The 14,879-nt window shown below is 32.3% G+C and overlaps 1 long non-coding RNA gene across 1 annotated transcript in view; it reads right to left on the minus strand.

Annotated features, from left to right (window-relative positions):
• The window catches only part of LOC118601776, a 201,575-nt gene that overhangs the window by 39,101 nt on the left and 147,595 nt on the right, over positions 1-14,879 (minus strand). The gene's annotated exons all lie outside the window — the stretch shown is intronic.

The raw sequence follows: 14,879 nt of genomic DNA on the forward strand, positions 1-14,879 counted from the left end.
TTTCAAGGACATTTACAGGTTAAACAGAGTTAGAGAAACTGTCTCCCTCCAGACAAGGATAAAAGGCAGATTTATCAGATACTCACATATCTCCCTGCAGGGCAAGGTTTGCGCAGGTTTTTGTGCAGCCCCTTTATAAAAGGTTGGGGTTTCCTACATGTGCATCATTTACCTGTGTGTTTCTTGTCATCCCGGTAAGATCTGGGGAGTATAAAGAGAACTGGTATGAATATGAATCTCACACTGCTTGCTGGGGAGTGAGAAATACTTTGTCTCTGACCCAGGAGATCGTGTCTTCTGCCAGCATCCATGAAAATATGGCAGGTTATTCTGTTAGCTTAGAAGTAGGGAAAATCTCAGATTCTACACATTCAAATGAGTTTCTAACATTCTACTAAGTTGTTTTTTCATTGGTGATTTGCATACTCATTGATTTCATTTAGATCTATAATTTATTGTATACTGTACTATGGCACAAATGAATAAACACAGACTGACTCAGTGATTCTCCAAATGCATTCCCTAGGCCATTTTCAGATGTGTCTGTCAGGTATGTATATTCCTGATTCACACAATACACTTACTGTAATAAAATCTTTGAGAGAGGGGTACAGGAATATATAGTTTAAAAAAATATCCTCAGGTAATTTTAAAGCACTCTAATGTTTGCAAACCACTGAACTATGGAATATAAATGAATGATAGATAATGTATAGCCACATACTTCTCTTATATATAGTTGTTACTTACCATAGTTGTTATATTACTTTGCTTTTTTAAATTAAATATTGTAGCTTATTGGGAATCATTTCTTGGGCAAATAGATTTGCTTAGAAAAAATAAATTAGTGAGAAGAAATTATCAGCTCTCTGTCAAAACAAACACTAGGCTTCACACTTAAGAAGATTCCTTCAAGTTTCTAAGCAATCTATGATAATACTGTCATCACTTTATATTTTTAGGTTTGCAAGTTCAGCTCTTAAAAGGTTGATTTTAGTGTTTAGGGTGTTTAGGGGAAAAAAGTTATTGTTTATTCCATCTGCAGTGGGCACAGGTTTCTACTAGATCAGTGTACTGACTTGTCTATTTGACTGAGAGGCCCAAACAATATTTCAGCAGTAGTAATATGTAAGGGAGGGATGTCAGTATTCTCAGTAAATCAATCACTAAATAATCCTTTTTATTTGCTAACAAAATTAAACTATAAAGTCGTTGCAATAGAATGGAAAGTGTGTGCCTATGGATTAAATCCTGGCTCTTTCTCTTCTTGGTTCTGAGATCCTAAACAAATAAAATATTTGAGTCTGGAATTATATTAAATGGTTACTATTAAATTATATGACCTACATTGCCTACCTGATACATAGTTCTCAATATGTATCAGTTCCTTATTTTAAAGGACTACGTAGTAAAGTTCATGAACATTAAACATTATGACACCAAAGATTACTAAATAAGTACAAAATCTACATCTTTGACAAGATTTTAAGCAAACATATACTTAAAGGTATTTATATAATTTCTTCCCAAAACTAATTCAAAAAGAAAATTCTCCAGGAATTTATAGATAGATATATAAAGCTTTAATCAACTTGGTAATATTCCTCTACCTCCTGTAGCTTTTCAAAATCATTACCTTTACATTCTAAAATGGGAGTTATTTTACTGTCTTTCATTTTCTTACTCTGACTTGGGCAAATGCTTAGATTTTTTTTTTTTTTTGCCATTATTTGCAATGTCTCCATTTCTATAAATCTCAGACTCAGAAAACTGTAAGGCAGACAATACTATGTTACTATGTTACAAATTTGAAATCAATTGATGAGTTAGGGAATTAAGGTAATGAAGCGAGGTCACTCTTACATATAAAAATCTGCCTTGGGTATCCAGGAGAAAGAAGTACATTTTGTGCTCCATAGATACAATATAGATACTGCTCAATTAAGATTATGTTTGGCTGCATACAAAAGAAAACCTTTTGGTAAAGGATTTAAGCGAGATTCCAATTTACTTAATCTCTCACATTAAAGAGTAAAGAGATCCAGAGGTCAGTGGCTCATGGTTGGTGTGGGTGCTCCATATATTCTCCTTAACCGTGTTAGTGTCTCCATTCTATCTTCAGCCTGGGTCTTCTACCTCATATTAGTAGACCTCATCGTTATATCATGTAACGAAAAAAAAAAAGTTTTTCCTTGCTTTCAAAGAAAAACGAAAAACTTTCCTTAATGCCACGTTACATTTCTGCTTACATTTTAATGTAAGAATTTGTTTTGTGGCTACAATTGCGAAGCAGTGGGAAAATAGAACAGCAACTTTTATTTCAGAAGATAACGTGACCAGCTAATAATAGGGAATTTATTACCACAAATGTTAAAAGGAGATGACGTATACATGTCTCTCTTGTTGAGAACCTTTAATATTGTGAGAAATTTCATCGAGAAGTATCTTTCTAACTACTAGAAATTTTATTTGCCTGCCGAAAGAAGTACCTTAGCTCAGTTAACAAACAAACAAAAAAAAATGACAACAAAAATCCCTGAGAATAGCCTTAAATCTTTTATTTCTTGGAAGTAGAAATGCAGGCTGTCACCAAAAATCTGATATATTACTAATATTATCTGAAATAAAGTTTGTTATAACTTTAGGTAAATATCCAGATGTGAAAAACTAAGCAGCATATTACCTAGGATAATAAATTCTAAAACTATTGTGTTTCCTGACCTAAATATATATCAAGTAATCCACTCCAAGTACTTTTACAAAGCAGGAAATGACTAATTCTAATCCCATACAAATATCTTGGTCTTCTGAAACCAATAATAACTTTTTTTTTCATGTTGAATTTCTAATAGAAGAGGCTTCATGCCCTATTTTACTTAATCTCTCTCTCTCTCTCTCTGTCTCTCTAATGATACATATTGTATCTCTAGTAAATATCATGAAAAAGAACAGAGATACTCCTTTTATGATATTCAATTCAAATATTATTTAACACATAAAGAATAAGTCAGTCTATGTGTTAGGTGACAATAAATTCTAAACTAACTTCAGAAAGCAAAGGCAATATAGAATAACATAATGCCTCCATAACCCTAATAAGCTCCCTAGAAATGGTCACTCTTTAAGCCCACCTCAACTTTTGCAACTGTGTAGAGCTTTGAAATTGCACAAAAGAGAAAGCATCTATCAAGAAACTGGAGGATTATTCTTCTGGAGAATTTCTCTCTTAACCCTTCTAGAGAAATAAATACTGAAACCAATTATCTCCTTTAAAGAAGAGAAAAAGAACATTGTTTTCATAGGAAAGAAAATTGCCTAAGACCCTGGAAAGACATTTCTCATTTTCTTACAACATGTCAGATTCAACTGAACTTTTCTGCATAGTTTCCTATCAATCCCAAACCCGCACCTTCTTTAGTGATTTGTGTGCCTATAACTATTAATGATAATCAGAATTTCTTCTCAACAATGTTTAGTATGTTTGTGGTTAATTTCCTTTACTGAAATCAGAATCTAATAAATATGATATTTAATGTCTCCATGTAAGCAGTTTTCAAAATGAGACCTAATTATGATCATAGCTTACTAACAAGACCATTGGCTTAATTCTAACAGTATTGACAGAATAAGAAAACTTAAATACATATATGTATTAGTATTATACAGTATTTCTGTGTTTAAATAACCAGATACAAATTTGCAGATAAAAATTTAAAATTTCAACAGATAATTTTAAATCAATATTTACCTTTTATTGCAACAAATTACAGATGACATAATAGATTTGTAAACACTTTAAGAATCAGAAATTCAGCATAAAATCATCTATTTTTTTAATATAAAACCTAAGTGAAATATTCTTTACCTTCTTTTCACAGTAACCAAAGAGAAAGAGAACTGATATATATGTATTTTTTTCACTTTTTTACTAAATTAAATTTATTGGGGTAACATTGGTTAATACAATTATATAATTTTCAAGTGTACATTTTAAATTGGCATCTATATATTCTATTATGTGATTACCACCCAAAGTTCAGTTTCCTTTAACTACCATATATTTGACCCCCTTTATTCCATCTACCTCTCCCTTCACAATGAATGTATTTTAACATGTGTCATAAGGAGGATAAAGAAAACATAATTCGAGGATTTAGGCATTTATATAATCCCCACATTTACATATGAATTATTGGTATCTCACTGGACACAATTTTATTCAATGTCTAATGTATACTGGGTTTCATAGTTTTTAAGTGCATTGTGTTAAGGAAAATATTTATAGTTGGCATCAACATTATCTGCTTACTTACCTTTCTTAACAAGAAAGTTACCTCTGTTACTTCCTTTCCCTCTGGCAGCAAATTCAGGAAACAGAAAAAGATTACACTAGTATTAAATAGTACTAAATTGAATATAATGCAGTATCAACATTCATAGCACAACTAGTAAGTGATTTGTAAGGTTAAGACAAGGAGATCAATGTGGCCTAGAGTTATTTGGGAAGTTGATGGATTTAAAATGGCTTTAGAGGTTTAAAAGGATTAGAGTACACAGAGAAGGAAGATTGCTTTAGTTAGAACAAACAGCAATATTACTTGTGTTAATTTATCAAAAAAAAAAAAATTCCTAAAAGTAAAATTTAAGGTTGCTATCATGGGGGTAATTGTATAAATATGAAACAAAGGAAAAAGTATAAAGTATTTCTTTTGTAGTGAAATACTTTTCAACAAAACATTCAATCTATATTCTATACTTCATTTTAGTGTGGAACAGAAGATAGTTGAGTTAGGCTTGTCTGAATTATAAGCACAAAGTGTGATGACAATTATCAGTCAGAAAGCTCATGGCAATTTAAGATTGGAGAGGCATGTACAGGCTTAAAACAGAAGCAGACGCATTAATAGTGAGTCAGGTAAAAATAGACCTATGTCCAGAAGTTGACAGAAGATGAAAATATCTGCTGAGATCTTTGGAGATCCAGTTACTAGACATGGGCTTTGTTGGGTAGGTGTCTTGGCTGAAGTTAACTGTCCTGGAGCTAGGGAAGAAAACTTGAAAACTTTCTTCCTTCTAGAATCACAAAGCTAAAAGAGATGACTGTTTCTGCATGACTAAGAGCTAATGAAATTAAGTTTCAATGCAATTTTAATGTAAGTTTTAGTTTTAAGTCCTATATATTGAGTAATTAAAAACAGTTGTAGTAGGAAAATATAGTTTGCTGATAAATCTATTTCTATAAATCACTTACTTTGAAAAGTGATTTATGAGAATTCAAATAATTTATCTCTGATGTAAAAAGGTGATTTTCAAACTCATTGTGGTATGTTGAATAGTACATGGGGGCTATTCAACAGAAGTTAGAGGTATTTCTCTTAGATAAGCCAGAGTATCTGTAAAAGGCATGTTTCTAAGTGAACAAATAAGACCTGTTCTTGCCTATATGCATCAACCCTTAACAATTACCTAACAAAGACAATGAAAATAAGTATGTTTATATATTCGTGTTTAAAATTAGAAGCATAAGAAAAAGACACCTTTACAGATCATTTTATGTAATTCAATTCTCTCAATTTTAAAGCAAAAAGCCTGATACACAGAACAAATGAAAAGTTTAGCTCAGGTTGAATATGAGTGGCACATTTGTTAACGAGAGTAAGTTTAGATAAAACCAACTAAACAATCTGGACTTTATCCAGTAGCTAATAGTCACTGAAGATTCTTAAACAGGATGGTAATGTGATAAACTAGTTTAAGATAGTTATTTAGGTGGCTATTGTAGTTATGAAGTATGCAGAAATAAGGTAACAGCAACGTGCTATGACACAAAGAGTGGATATTCATGTGGAAAATTCAAATTCTATCAAGAATTTTTAGGGCAGAGAAGTGGATAGTCTGGGAAGGGTGGTCTACTGTGGACCTTGAATACCCTTGCAAGTTTTTGCTGGGTATACCAAGAATGTAAGGCCTGGCTGCCCTTTCCCTGGGTCAGTTCTCAGCAAGCACCTTAAGGAGTGAGGAAATATCCCTCACTACCACCAAAGAATAGGCTTGTTTTTGCTCCCTATAAAAGTGTTAAATCCTCCCAGTTCAAAAGTTCCTTCAAGTCATACAGTCTCCCAAGTGTGTAAGCATCATAATAGGCCCTCTTCATCCTCTTGTGGGTTAGAGGAAGCATGGGAACCAACACAAACCAACAGGAATTTCTGGCTACTGCTATTGCTCTGAGTAATAAAACTCTTTGTCTTTCATCCAGGACCCATGTGTCTTCTGCCAGGTTCCATGAAAACAGTAGTAGGGAAATGATCTATCTTCTATGTAAGGTAAAACCCCAGACTCTTACAGTTCTTACCAAAAAAGTTGTCTGTTCTACTGCTTGAAAGAAAATTCGTCATTGGTAGAAAGGTCCAATAATTTCTAACTATGACTATAAGTTTCAGAATGTGAATTTTTATACCTGTTTATTGTTCTGTTTTAGAACTTTGTAATTCAGATAAACCACTTAACTCTTGACCCCTCACTTTGCTCCCCATTCTTTTTGTAGATAATAACAGATAATTATAAGTTTAGGTTTTCTTTAATGCTTTGGCATGTTTGGATTTAAGCAATATTTTGTAAGAAACTAAACAGCAAAGTTTTTCACAATAATAGAATCTGTGAAGTACTTCAGCTCTCTCTTTTTTCTAATATATCATCCTTCTCCACACATTTTCTATGAAATTTACAACCTTAGGGCATACTACTAAGATTGAGAACTAGAATATCAACATAATCAAGAACATCAAAGAGTAATTTTTAGGGAAACATTGGTGAAAACTATAATATCTATTTTATGCATATTAAATTTAGGGCTACCAAAGTGTACTCTTAGTGAAAAATACTTTTACACACTGTTGACTAGAGACACAGGGTGATATTCCCATTATATTCCTTAATATAAGGACAGGAATTATGGTAGAGATACAAGTCTTGACTTTTCTTTTTGATCTAATCTACTTTATTTCTTTTTTGTCTTCTCTTTTTATAGCATCCCTCATCAACTGCATCCACCTGAAAAACTAGCATGCACATGAATTTTTTTCAGATGATTCCAATCTCTCGGGAAATCTTTTAACTTAAAATATACTTATTAATTCCATTTATAAATTGAAGGCAGAAGAATAAAGTTTTAGTTCTCAAGAAGATCACTGGGATTCTCTGGACTGAATAATTTTTATTTTTGTATATGACAATAATTCATTATGATGCTTTTGTGGGAATTAATTAGATAAATGCAGAATTAAACATTAGAATTCAACATTTCATCCAATACAAAGTGTTATATCTACCTAAAGCGTATGTATTAGTTTCCTAGGGATGCCATAACCACATACAACAAATTAGCTGGAGGCCAGAAGTCCAAAGTTAAGGTATTGGCAGGGCCATGATCTCTCTGAAGCCTATAGAGAAAGATCTTTCCTTGTCTATTTTAACTCTGGTAGCTTTAAGTGTTCTTTGACTTATAGCAGCATATGTCCTATCTCTAACTTCATATTTACCTAGCATTCTTCCCTCCTATGTCTGTCCTCCTCTTATAAAAACACTCATCATATTGAATTAAGGTTCTACACTACTTCAGCATAATGTCACCTTAACTAATTTTATTAGAAATGATTCTATTTTCAAGTAATGCCACACTCTGAAGGACTGGGGATTAAGATGTCAATATATTTTCTGGGGGTGGGGAGGGGGATACAATTTAACCTATAACATCCCACCTTTGGCTCCCTACAATTTAAGTCTTTCTCACCTGCAAAATACATTTACCCCACCCCAACATGACCCAAAGTCCTAACCATTCCAGCATCACCTCTAAGTAAAAAAATATTATCAACTGAAAATCCAAAATCTCATTATATAAATCAGTTATATATGAGATTTGGGGTATGATACATCTTGTAGCAAAATGATCTCTATATCTGTAAACCTGTGAAACCAGACAAGTTATCTGCTTTCAGAATCTAATGTTAGAACAGGCATAGGATAGATATTCCCTTTCCAAAAGGGTGAAATTGAAAGGAAAAAGGGGTCATGGATTCAAAGCAATTCCAAAACCTAGCAGGCAGTCTTCATTTAATGTCAAGCCCTGACCCAATTCATTGTGGCTTGCTGCTGTGCCTCTCTGCACTCCAGAACATTGTCTGAGCCCTCAGCCCACGAGGAAAATTTCCTTTCATCACTGGCCTTCGGGAATGTCACAGAATTGGCCTGTAGTGATGGAGCTGTCCACTTTCAAGTGGTGTCTGTACATTGTACAGAATCATCAATAAACCCAACCCAAGATTTCTCTTTCTCAGTTAACTGATAAGAATTCTCTAGGAGTCTATAGGTATGGGCTGGGAGATAGAAGGTAATATAGTAGGAGTGAAAACCACAGGCATTTTGAGTCACTTCTTTATATAACTTATCTGTGCCTTCAATATCTGTTCAAGCCTGATCTCATAAATATGTACTTCTTCTATCTGATGATGGAGTGCTGCTGTGCATGTGCAATTTATGATGAGCACACAGTTTGCATGGTAAATTGGTGGCCCAGGGTTAAGCTTTCGATCTCTACTAGGTCCTAATGTTACAGCTTCAAATTTCACCATATCTTTTGGGGGAGACACAATTCAACCCATAACACCATGCTAATTATTAACAATAGTAATTACATCAATTTTCACTGAGTTGTTACTACCTTTACAATGCTGAATTTATGTCAGTGCAATTCTAGCTTTGTCTCATTCTAATGACTTGGTTTTGAAAATAAGATAAATGCTATTTTTCATTAGTCAAGTGCAAGTGTTTACTTTCACTGACAAAGCAAAGTAAGTAAATAGAAGGTTATATGCAGGTATCATCTCAAATTCCAAAGTATTTAAATTATATTAATGGTGTATATTACTAACAACTATCACTTATCCATTTACTCAACTAATATGTATTGTATTCTCAGTATATTCCACACATGATTCTAAATACTAGGTCATGGAAATGAACAAAACAGAAAAGTTTTTTGCTTTAATAGTCCTTACATCTTAGAGGAAAGAGACAGACAATAAATTAATAGTTGCAAAACAGTCACGGGGATCTGGAGTACAACATAGGGAATAAAGTCAATAATATTGTAATGGATATATATAGTGCTAGACAGGTACTAGACTAATCAGGGGCCTAACTTCATAAATTATATAAATGCCTAACCATTGTGCTGTATGCCTGAAACTAACAAAAATAAAATAATAAAATAAAATAAAATAAAATAAAAAATAAAATAAAATAACACATATTCAGATCATGATTGAAAAGTATTAGAAAAATAAGAATACAGAGTTTAAAAGAGAAAGTGAGTTGAGCACATTAAATATATGAGGTTTGCATCAGGCATTTTACTATCAATTTCACATATCATTATACCGAAATGTTATAGTATTTACAAAATCAATTTATAAAATATAGGTATTATATTTTGATTTTACTTGTGAGAAAACTGAGGTACAGAGATTAATATAGTTTTCATCATACATATAGTTAGGAGAGGAGCCAGGAATCAAGATAAGATCTTTTACCTCAGAAAGACAGTGCTTTTGTCAAATCCCACACCAATTAGCATAGTAGTTTATATTGTGTTCAATATGGAGAAGCAACCAAAGTGTTCTGAAAAACTATATTTATGACTTGCTTATAAATATAGTTTTTTTATTTTTCCTTTTTGTAACTCCAGCTATTTGTATATATAAGTAATGTCTTATTGCAATCTACCCCACTGTTTATTTCTGTAATTGTGCTGCATATTTCGGTAATAATCTTCTCCTATGCACTTGCTTTATCTCCATAAAAATGTATGTTTTCATATAGACAGAACGATAGGAATTAAATTGAAAATAGATATAAAATGTCTTATTGGTTATGGAATCCAAAAATGTCTAAACCTTGCCCTTGACTAGCCACACATACCCACACCTATAAGGCTCCTGATAAAAATATATGCCTAGAGAAAACAAGTGAGAAAATAATTTTTTATTAGTAATAGTAGCTTCATGTCAGATTCCATAGTAACAACTTGTGCTTACATCTAACCAAAACTTAATTGACTTATAAACAAAGCATGCCATAAACCCTAAACTAAATTTCAGCTCTTATCACACTTATTTCAAAAAAAGCAGAACATACCCACTGTTGAGAATACTCAGGCAATAAAATGTAATTAATTTAATACCTAAGGTAAAACTTAATTCCCCATTTCATTTAAATTTTTTTTTTTTGGTTGGGCTATTTCTAAGTAAGTATGTTTGTTTCATGGGATAAACTAAAGATATATTAACATAACTAGATTAAAAGAAAAAAAGTCCTGGAAGAACTAGATGACCACGTTCCAAAAAAAGAAAGTTGAGTACAAGTGTCATAGCATATTTAAAAATTGATTAAGAATAGATCACAGGCTTTGTTGTAAGAGCTAAAACTATAACTCTTAGAAGGAAACATAGCAACAAATCTCAATTATCTTGAGTTAGACAATAATTTCTTAGTATGACACCCAAAACTTAAGTGAAAATAACAATAAAATAGATAAATTGAGCTTCATCAAAATTAAATATCTTTTGTGCTTCAAAGGACACCAACAAAAAAAATGAAAAGGCAATCCAGACAATTAGGATTTCCAGTTCCACATGTAAGGAGTTTAGAAGTGTCCCCTCCACCCTAACAATAAGTAAAATGTTGAACAGACTAAAATACCCAACAACTCTTCTTGAATCCATAAGAGAGGAAAGAACACAAGTCAAATTGCTGTCCCATATATTAGAGAGAGAGGCAAATAAAAGGAGTCACAGCTTACTGAAGGAGCAGAGATTCAGCAACAGAAACAGAGAGAACAGTGTAGGAAAACCTGAAATGTAATTGACAAATTGCTTGTGAAGGCTTTGTGAACAAGTCTGAGAGTTAAAAGCTCCAAGGGAACCCAGTCTCCACAATTCTGTGAAATTTACTTCCAGGAACTCGACCAAATTCTCACAGTACATGAGAGAAAAATCCCTTCCTGCTTCATGTAGAGGAAGAGGAAAGGAATCCATTTTGAAATATCCCAGAAAATTCTGTTATTCTTAACAAGGTCTTCCTTCAGAGGAATCTAATTAACTAGAGCCTAATCTATTGGGCTATTATCAGAGATTAACTGACCTGGAGGAAAGAAACACCCAACTCAACCCACTATAGCCACCTGTCCCCAGGTAAGGGGAGAGAAAAAACCTGAGAAACTCTTGTGAAGGTCACCCTCGTACGTTTCACCATTATATTATTAAAGCCTATTTATAGCAGCTCTTTTTACCTAGTATATCATGTCTGGCTACCAAGAAAAAACATTATAAAGCATACCAAAAATTAAAAACCACAATTTGAAGACAGAGCAAGTGTGAGAACCAGACATGCAAGGACGTTGGAATTATAACCCGGGATTTAAAACAACTGTGAATAATATGCCAAGAGTTGTAGTGAATAAAGTAAATAGCATGCAAGAACAGATGGTCAGTATAAGAAGAGAGATGGAAATCCTAAGGGGAGAAAAGGAAATATTACAGATAAAAAAACTGAAACAGAAAAAGATTGCCTTTGATGGGCTTATTTGTATAATGAACACAGCTAAGGAAAGAATCTCTCTGCTAGAGAAATAGCAATAAAATGCACAAAAAGAAAAAAAAAACTGTAAAGAATATCCAAGGATTGTGGAATAACTACAAAGGGTGTAATATGTAGTATAGCAGGAAGGCCAGAAGGAGAAGAGAAATAACAGAAAAAATATTTGAAATGATAATGACTGAGAATTTCTCCCAAATTAATGTCTGACATCAATAACAGATTCAGGAAGCACAGAGCACTAAGCAGGATAAATGTTAAACAAAACTACACTTAGGCATATCATTTTCAAACTATAACAAATCGAAGATGAAAGACTTAAATGAAGAAAGAGGAATAAAACACCTGACCTATAAATGCAAAATGTATAATTTACCAAGACTGAATCATGAATAAATAGAATATCTGAATAGACCAATAACAAGAAAGGAGATCGACTCAAATAAAAAACTTCTCAACAAAGAAAAGCCCAGGACCAGATGCTTTCACTGGTGAATTCTATAAAACTTTAAAAAATATTAATGCCAATTCTTTTCAACCTCTTCCAAACTGAAGAAAAGGAAACACTTCAAACTGATTTTAGGGTGCCATCATTAATCTGATACCAAAACCAGATAAAGATACAAGAAAACTACACGCCAATATCCCTGATGAAAACATGTAAAAGTATCCAACGAAATACTGACAAATTGATATATGCAGTACATTCAAAGGATCATATGCCATGATCAAGTGGGATTTATCCCTGGGATGTAAGTATGTTCAACATATGGAAACCAATCAATGTGATATATCATATTAATAGAATGAAATATAAAAATTGTATGATCATCTCAATAAGTGCACAAAAAGGAATTGACAAAAATCGATATACTTTTCATGATAAAAATTCTCAACAAATTGAGTATAAAGGGACTCTCCTGCAATATAATAAAGACTAGATTTGACAAGCCACAGCTAATATCATACCCAATGGTGAGATGCTGAAAGATTTGTACCTAAGATCAGGAACAAGACAAGGGTGCCCATTCCTCTTACCACTCCTAATTAATGTTATTCTGGAAGTTCTAGCCAGAGCAATCAGACAATGTAAATAGTTATACAGATAAATAGATAAATAGGCAAATACATAAATAATAAATAATAAGTATATAAATAGCATTCAAATTGGAAAGAATGAAGTAAAATGATCTGTTTGCAGATTATATGATTTTTTATATAGACTCTCCTAAAGACTCCACTTGAAAATTGTTAGAAATAATAAACAAATTAAGTAAAGTTTCAGGATATAAAATCAACATAAAAAATCAGTTGCATTTCTAAATACTAACAACACACTATCTGAAAAAGAAATTAGAAAATCCCATTGACAATGGAATTGAAAACAATAAAATACTTAGAAATAAATGTAATCGAGGTCAAAGAGCTGTACACTAAAAACTGTAAGACATCGATAAAAGAAATTGAGGAAGACACAAATAAATTGAAAGATATCCATGTTCATGAATCATAGAATTAATATTGTTAAAATGTCATGGACACATACTATTCAAAGTCATATACAAATTTAACACAATCCCTATAGAAAAAAGTCCAATGGCATTTTTAAACAAAAAATGAAAGAACAATCTTAAAATTAGTTTGGAACCACAAAAGACCTTGAATAGCCAAAGTAATCCTGAAGAAGGAAAAAAAAAAAGCTTGTGTTACACCTCCTGATTTCAAATTATACTGTGAAGCTACAAGCTACAGTAATCAAAATAGTATGGTAGCATGATAAAACATATAAAGACCAATGAAACAAAAATGAGAGCCCAGAAATAAATTCATACATATGTGATCAACTATAATTTGACAAGGAAACCAACAATATTACATGAGAAAGACAGTCTAATAAATAGCATTGGAAAAATTAGATATTCACATGTTAAAAAAAAAAAAACTAGAACTTTATCTCACGAAATTAACTCAAAATAGATTAAAGATCTAAATGTAAGACCTGAAAGTATAAAACTCTCAGAAGAAAACATATAGAGAAAACTACCTGACATTGGTCCTGGTAATGATTTTTTGTATGGCCCCTAGCCCAAGCAACAAAAGCAAAAATCAAGTGGGACTATGTCAAACTAAAAAGCTTCTGAACAGCAAAAGAAATGATCAACAAAATGAAAAGACAATGTATGGAGTGGAAGAAAATATTTTCAGATCATACCTAATAATGAGTTAATATCTAAAATATATAAGAAAATCATACACCTCAATAACAACAAAATAATCCAATTTTAAATTGGTAAAGGACATGAATAGACATTTTTCCAAAGGAGATATTCAAATTGCCAACAAGTACAGGTAAAGATGATCAACATTACTAATAACTAGAGAATTACAAATCAAAACTACAATGAGATATCATCTCACATCTGTTAGAATGGCTGTTATCAAAAATGCAGAAGATAGCAAGTGTTGACAAGGATGTGGAGAAAAGGGAACTCTCATTAACTGTTGGCACAAATGTAAATTGGTGCAGCCACTATAGAAAACATGATGCAGGTTCTTCAAAAAACTAAAAACAGAACTGTCATATGATCAAACAATCCTACTTCTGGGTATGTATCTAGAGAAAATGAAATCACCCCCTCAAAGAGATATCTGTACAACCCCCACCCCTAATGTTCATTGTAGTATTATTTATAATAGCCAAGACATAGAAATAACCTGTCTGTCAATGGATGAATGGATAAAGAAAATGTAATACACACACACACACACACACACACAATGGATATGCAAAATATATGTGTATATATAATACATATTTATATATATATGTACATATATATAATTCGGCCATAAAAAGAAATAAATTTTGCCATTTACAGCAACATGGATAACCCTTGGTGGCATTGTGCTAAGTGAAATAAGTCAGACAAATACAAATACTGTACATTCTCACATGTGGAATGTTAAAAAAAAAAAAAAAAAAACCCACATAGAAACAGAGTGAATTGCCAGAGGATTTTGTGGAGGGAAAATGCATGAAAATGAGCAAAGGTACAATTTCCCAGTTATAAAGTGAGTGAGTTCTGGGGACCTAATGTACAGCATGATAACTAGTGCTAATGATGTTGTATTGTATACTTAAAAGTTACTAAGAGAGTAGATCTTAAACATACTCATCATAAAAACAAAAGGGTAATCTACATGAGGTGATGCATGTGACGAATATG

The sequence above is a fragment of the Rousettus aegyptiacus genome, unplaced genomic scaffold (assembly GCF_014176215.1).
Source record: "Rousettus aegyptiacus isolate mRouAeg1 unplaced genomic scaffold, mRouAeg1.p scaffold_m13_p_4, whole genome shotgun sequence".
Classification (NCBI taxonomy): Eukaryota; Metazoa; Chordata; class Mammalia; order Chiroptera; family Pteropodidae; genus Rousettus; species Rousettus aegyptiacus.